The sequence below is a fragment of the Dasypus novemcinctus genome, chromosome 18 (assembly GCF_030445035.2).
Source record: "Dasypus novemcinctus isolate mDasNov1 chromosome 18, mDasNov1.1.hap2, whole genome shotgun sequence".
Lineage (NCBI taxonomy): Eukaryota > Metazoa > Chordata > Mammalia > Cingulata > Dasypodidae > Dasypus > Dasypus novemcinctus.
Genome location: NC_080690.1, coordinates 13,979,512 through 13,986,931, shown reverse-complemented (window position 1 = coordinate 13,986,931; position 7,420 = coordinate 13,979,512). Strand labels below are relative to the sequence as shown.

Sequence of the window (7,420 nt, the reverse complement as noted above, 5' to 3'; positions counted from 1 at the left end):
CTAACTCAGTGATGGCCCAACACTTTCAGGCATGTTCCATACATGATTCTCCCACCAGAATCCACAAACCCAGGCCCAGGCACGCAATCTCTGCTCCAAAATAATCAGTTTCCTCCAAGGAAACATTCCAGTATTTTGTTGGACGTCCCTGGGGCTTTTCAGGAGTGGGCTAACTAGGCCTCCCAACTGAACGCATTTTTCTACCCTAACAGTACTGCAGACACAAGATTCAGTGTGTGAATTTCTTAAATAGATGTTTATTTATACGTGTACACACAGTTCAGTTAAAATATTGGTAGTTTATTGGCAGGGGCCATCGTGGTGTCTGCTGTTTACACTGGGACTAGGGTAGAAAGAAGGGAAAGAAAAATCTGTCAGGAAATAATGAATCCGGATGAGCCTGACTTGGGCAAGAGGGAAGTCTGAGCAGGAGTGGCCTCCAGGAATTCAGCAAAGGGCGGAGCCAGGGGCCAGGGAACCAGGGACCCCTGGTTGTTCCCTTTAGGGCCACTCCCACCCCAGCCTCTCCTGAGGCCTGACCCTCCCCTCCATCAGGAACAGATGTCACTTTCCTCCCATCTCCCATCTCCCCCCACTCACACCCGCTCCCACACCCACCATCTCAGTCCCAGAAACTGCTTAAATGTCAGCCCCGCAGGGCTCAGGGCTGGGAAGTCCTGAGTGTCCCTCGCTGCCAGATGCCAACATGGAGAGAGTCATGAAGTGAGACAAGCCGAGCCCTCCCCCACATTCTGATGCAACAGTGGTTACGTTATGACACGCTTGGGAGCATTCCAAAGAGCAAGTGAAATCAATGTGAAATTGAAATTTCTACCATTGTAAGGGTAAGGCCACATTAGGAACTTAGGGATAAAGGCCACATTGAGAAAAATAAGAATTGCAGGTGCCTTCAGATAAAATTTTAAAGCTTCTCACTTAATGAGGGAGGAAGCAGCTGTACAGGAACCAGCAGCTGAAATGGGAGCTGTTCACCTGATAAGAAGGGAGGAAGCAGCTGCAGAGGAACCGGTAGATTAGACCGGACGGTGCGCACAGGAGGTGGCTTTTCCAAAGGCAGATATGCTCTCTTCAACTAACCGCAGTGTTCGCTTCTGTGCCTGCTTGCTTGCTTGCTTACCAGTAAACCCCCCCCTCCTAAAGGACTATATAAACACCGCTTCCCCTAAACTCGGGGCTGCTCTCTCCTCTGCGCAGGTAGAGGCAGACGCCACGCGGCTAATAAAGGCTCTCTAATTGGCTTTCAGTCCTGAGTATGAGTGTGATCGATATCGGTGAGCTACAACACCATGAAGAGCATTTTGCAAAAAAAACATTCACAGCACTGAGAAAGAACTTCCCTTCAGAAGCACTGTCTTTGACTTTTACTCTGAAAATAAGCATTGAAACCACGTGTGAGAATGAAACGTAACAGAATAAAATGAGACTGTGCACATTGGACTATAGGAGATGGAGCGTGTGAGTGCGTGTGCTATTTCCCACACTTTGGTCCCCAGTGGACTATGTGGTCATTCTCACCTGGGCGCTGTGCTGACTCTCCTGAGAAAACTCTTCTCATGGCTTACAATGGACCTCGATAACACAAATTCCACCCATATTTGTTTGGGATTGGAGTTTCTTCCTCCTCCAGGAGGGCACACCGACTACCCACTTCCCAGACTTTCTTCCCTAGTTCCTGAATTTTACTTAAGGAGAAGAACCACAAGGAAAGATGCTAATAATTAATAACTGCTGCTTGGATGTTGCACAGAAACATCTTTAGCACAGAAATGGTACATTGGACTGTTCTGCTATTACTGCTAGGAAATCTGAATGCTCATTGAAATCTACTGCAGCTCATTTTGTAGTCCACCAGGAAAGTGCTTCTTATTTTCCTCTGTGACATCCATGATTGCTTCATGTGAACATGTGCCAGGCAGATGAAGAAGGAAAACCATTTCAAACTCAATCTCGGAGTCCATCATCCAGCAGCTCTTTGAGCTGTGCTTATTCACACTACTGCAGAGCCACCAAATATACCTAATTGTATGCCTGCTCTGCTTGGAGGCAACACAAAGCTAGGTGAGAACTCCTCGGGGTGGGGGGCATTTACTGTTGCTGCTGAGTGGATCCCACACACTGATGTCTGCGATGAGTCGCTGACCCTCGGCAGCTCCTGTTGAAGCCTGCACCGGTGTATGCAGTTGGGCCAGAGGATTTGTCATCACTCTTTTCTCTTCTAAGTCAAGCATGATTACATTGTTATTTACATCCACTACTACACTATTTTACTCATCCTGACCCATTCGCCAGACAAATGGTGATTACCATTTTATCAACTGCATAGTAGGCTTTATTTGCCCGATTTTTGAGAAAATAATTAAGGGCAGGATGTCCACTAACTGAAGAATGGATAAACATGTGAGAGAATATTATTCAGGCATAAAATGGAACAAAGTACTGATACATGGTACAACAGGGACAAATCTTGAAAGTGTTAGGTTAAGCAAAAGACGTGAAACAAGAGGGCCACATATTGTGAGATTCCGTTGTATGAAATATCCATAAGAAGCAAATCTATAGTGTAGAAAGTCGATTTGTGTCTGCCGGTGGCTGGGGAGGGGGCTCTGGGGATTGCAATTTAAAAATCAATAGTATTAGTAATTGTCAGCATTCTATAGGAAACTGCTCACAAGTGTGATTAAAACATTCTTCTTGACTAAACTATTATCTTAATATTTAAATATTAAATTTTGTGAATCCCTTAAATTTTGCAAATGAGGATAAAGAAACAAATATTGGGAATTTCCTCATAAATAAAAACTAAATAAATAATGTGCACAATAATTTGCACAATGAAAGGATATTAAAACACAACTTGAAAGTATCCATTCATGCCCAAATGTTCACTTTCTTTTCTCAATTAGAAATGCTAACACTTTAATAAATATTTTATTTGCTGGCCAGTATCCCTTGGATATACAACTTCTGTATAAATGATATTAAGAACTTAGAAAAGATTTCATTAAAAGATTATTACATTTAATACTTCATCAATCACTAACTTAATATTGGTAATATAATATTTTTATTCAAACATGATTTATTCATAAATATTTAATAGTACTACATAATTATTATATTAATAAAATATTATTGATAATTATTCAAGTTAAAATAAGTTCAAATATAGAAATAATTTTAATAAGATGACTATATGTTTACCATTAGAACATTCAAGTTAATATTTAATTATAACATAATTAAAGTTTACCCTTCTATTTTAACATTAGATACTGTAATATTGAGATCTTCCAAGATCTTTTTGGTGGCTTTTCTAGCCAATTTCAGATATGAGAACAAGCTACATATCACTGATTTCTGCTGTCCTAACAAATGAGAGCTGTGACCACCTAGATGCTGCAGGAAGAAACGTAACAAAAGTCAGTCATTTTATTTCTAATATTTATATTAAAATTTTCAAAGTAAAATAAGAAGGTCCCATGAAAATTCACTGTATTAAATACAGTGGAAACGTTGCACATGTATAATATTTCTGATTACAATGAAATTCCCCCTAATGATCTTCAAAAGGAATTATCTTTTATTTTTATCCCAATTGAGATTTAAGAAAAATTCATATTAAATTTTTGATAATTAGAGACTAATACGGCCATGATAATGGCCTGTGAAAATAAAAGCCCAAAATATTTCACAAAGTAAAAACATTTGTTGAAAATGGCTGATTTCAAGAGATGAAGAATCTCTCAGGGCTCTGTTCCGTTCTAAATTCTTTAAATTTATATGCCATTTAAGCGTATGCCAATTACTATGTCTCTTGCTAATTCAGATGCCATATATGTGTGTGTGAATGTGGTTTTGTGAATATAAAAGATGATGATCAAAATTAAAATGTTGTGAAATAAAGTGCATAGCTCTGAAATATTTTTATTGCACTGAAATACAAACATGGCAACTGTCTGTAGGTTATTAAAATTTGCATTCCTAATTCCTCTTCCCAAAAGACACTCTGATTAAAACAAAAACTGTTGCAGGATGTTAATCTCTAGAAATCTCTATATGTCAGACTCTTCCTATCCTTATTGTGGGAGCTGACTTCAACAGAGCCATACTATATTATCAATAGATGTTTGCAATCTGGTACCACAGACTAGTAGCAATTGACTAGTATCTAACTAGTATAAACTAGTATAAAACTATCATATTGCAAAAGAACTTTGAAGGTTACTGCTGTACACAGAAAATATTATTAATGTTGCTGTAAACTACAATGAAACAATACCAAATCATTTTTTCTTTTTATACACCCAACATTTATACAATAGGTAATAAAATAATTTTACCTCCATAACTTCAATTAGTATTATTGATGATGAAATACTGTAATTTTTCACATAATAATCCCTATTACTTTTTAATTATCTCATGTAATATAATTAATTATCTCATGTAATATATATCTCATGTAATATATATGAACGAAATATTTAGGGTAAATCAAATGAAAACCAAGAAGGGAAAAAAACCTACAAAAATAGATTCACTTGACATAGAGGTGCAATGGACACAACCAATCCAATGTCCACATAGAAGAGGTGGCATTGGATTGGGAAAAGTGGACATAATGGACAAAGGGTATGGGGAAAGGCAGGAAGAGATGAGAGGTGGAGGCGTCTTCGGGACGTGGAGCTGCCCTGGATGGTGCTTCAGAGGTAATCACCGGACGTTGTAAATCCTCACAGGGCCCACTTGATGGAATAGAGGAGAGTATGGGCCATGATGTGAACCAATGTATATGAGGTGCAGAGGTGCCCAGAGATGTACTTACCGAGTCCAGTGGATGTGTCATGATGATGGGAACGAGTGTTGTTGGGGGGGGGGAGAGGGGGGGTGGGGGGGTGGGGTTGAATGGGACCTCACATATATATTTTTAATGTAATATTATTACAAAGTCAATAAAAAATAAAAAAATTAAAAAAAAAACTACAAAAAAAAATAGATTCAAATCTAAAACCATCTCTCACATTTTAGGTTTTTTTTTTTTAAGATTTATTTTTATTTATTTCTCTCCCCTTCCTCTCCCCCCCCCCCACAGTTGTCTGTTCTCTGTGTCCATTTGCTGTGTGTTTTTCTTTGTCCGCTTCTGTTGTTGTCAGCAGCATGGGAATCTGTGTTTCTTTTCATTGTGCCATCTTGCTGTGTCAGCTCTCCATGTGTGCAGCGCAGTTCCTGGGCAAGCTGCACTTTCTTTCCCGCTGGGCAGCTCTCCTTACATGGCTCACTCCTTGCGCGTGGGACTCCCCTACGCGGGGGACACCCTACGTGGCAGGGCACTCATTGCGCGCGTCACCACTGCACATGGGCCAGCTCCACACGGGTCAAGGAGGCCCGGGGTTTGAACTGCGGACCTCCCATGTGGTAGACGGACGCCCTAACCACTGGGCCAAGTCAGCTCCCCAATACTATTGATTTTTAAATTGCAATCCCCAGAGCCCCCTCCCCAGCCACCGGCAGACACAAATCGACTTTCTACACTATAGATTTGCTTCTTATGGATATTTCATACAACGGAATCTCACAATATGTGGCCCTCTTGTTTCACGTCTTTTGCTTAACCTAACACTTTCAAGATTTGTCCCTGTTGTACCATGTATCAGTACTTTGTTCCATTTTATGCCTGAATAATATTCTCTCACATGTTTATCCATTCTTCAGTTAGTGGACATCCTGCCCTTAATTATTTTCTCAAAAATCGGGCAAATAAAGCCTACTATGCAGTTGATAAAATGGTAATCACCATTTGTCTGGCGAATGGGTCAGGATGAGTAAAATAGTGTAGTAGTGGATGTAAATAACAATGTAATCATGCTTGACTTAGAAGAGAAAAGAGTGATGACAAATCCTCTGGCCCAACTGCATACACCGGTGCAGGCTTCAACAGGAGCTGCCGAGGGTCAGCGACTCATCGCAGACATCAGTGTGTGGGATCCACTCAGCAGCAACAGTAAATGCCCCCCACCCCGAGGAGTTCTCACCTAGCTTTGTGTTGCCTCCAAGCAGAGCAGGCATACAATTAGGTATATTTGGTGGCTCTGCAGTAGTGTGAATAAGCACAGCTCAAAGAGCTGCTGGATGATGGACTCCGAGATTGAGTTTGAAATGGTTTTCCTTCTTCATCTGCCTGGCACATGTTCACATGAAGCAATCATGGATGTCACAGAGGAAAATAAGAAGCACTTTCCTGGTGGACTACAAAATGAGCTGCAGTAGATTTCAATGAGCATTCAGATTTCCTAGCAGTAATAGCAGAACAGTCCAATGTACCATTTCTGTGCTAAAGATGTTTCTGTGCAACATCCAAGCAGCAGTTATTAATTATTAGCATCTTTCCTTGTGGTTCTTCTCCTTAAGTAAAATTCAGGAACTAGGGAAGAAAGTCTGGGAAGTGGGTAGTCGGTGTGCCCTCCTGGAGGAGGAAGAAACTCCAATCCCAAACAAATATGGGTGGAATTTGTGTTATCGAGGTCCATTGTAAGCCATGAGAAGAGTTTTCTCAGGAGAGTCAGCACAGCGCCCAGGTGAGAATGACCACATAGTCCACTGGGGACCAAAGTGTGGGAAATAGCACACGCACTCACACGCTCCATCTCCTATAGTCCAATGTGCACAGTCTCATTTTATTCTGTTACGTTTCATTCTCACACGTGGTTTCAATGCTTATTTTCAGAGTAAAAGTCAAAGACAGTGCTTCTGAAGGGAAGTTCTTTCTCAGTGCTGTGAATGTTTTTTTTGCAAAATGCTCTTCATGGTGTTGTAGCTCACCGATATCGATCACACTCATACTCAGGACTGAAAGCCAATTAGAGAGCCTTTATTAGCCGCGTGGCGTCTGCCTCTACCTGCGCAGAGGAGAGAGCAGCCCCGAGTTTAGGGGAAGCGGTGTTTATATAGTCCTTTAGGAGGGGGGGGTTTACTGGTAAGCAAGCAAGCAAGCAGGCACAGAAGCGAACACTGCGGTTAGTTGAAGAGAGCATATCTGCCTTTGGAAAAGCCACCTCCTGTGCGCACCGTCCGGTCTAATCTACCGGTTCCTCTGCAGCTGCTTCCTCCCTTCTTATCAGGTGAACAGCTCCCATTTCAGCTGCTGGTTCCTGTACAGCTGCTTCCTCCCTCATTAAGTGAGAAGCTTTAAAATTTTATCTGAAGGCACCTGCAATTCTTATTTTTCTCAATGTGGCCTTTATCCCTAAGTTCCTAATGTGGCCTTACCCTTACAATGGTAGAAATTTCAATTTCACATTGATTTCACTTGCTCTTTGGAATGCTCCCAAGCGTGTCATAACGTAACCACTGTTGCATCAGAATGTGGGGGAGGGCTCGGCTTGTCTCACTTCATGACTCT

General features: G+C 41.2%; 1 long non-coding RNA gene across 1 annotated transcript; it reads right to left on the bottom strand.

Moving 5' to 3' along the window:
- Positions 1 to 237: 237 nt before the first annotated feature.
- Positions 238 to 712, bottom strand: LOC131274301 (uncharacterized). The gene is made up of 2 exons (XR_009181516.2): positions 619 to 712; positions 238 to 343 (listed from the first exon to the last, which is right to left on the bottom strand). It is a non-coding gene; the product is annotated as an uncharacterized lncRNA (long non-coding RNA).
- Positions 713 to 7,420: the final 6,708 nt, after the last annotated feature.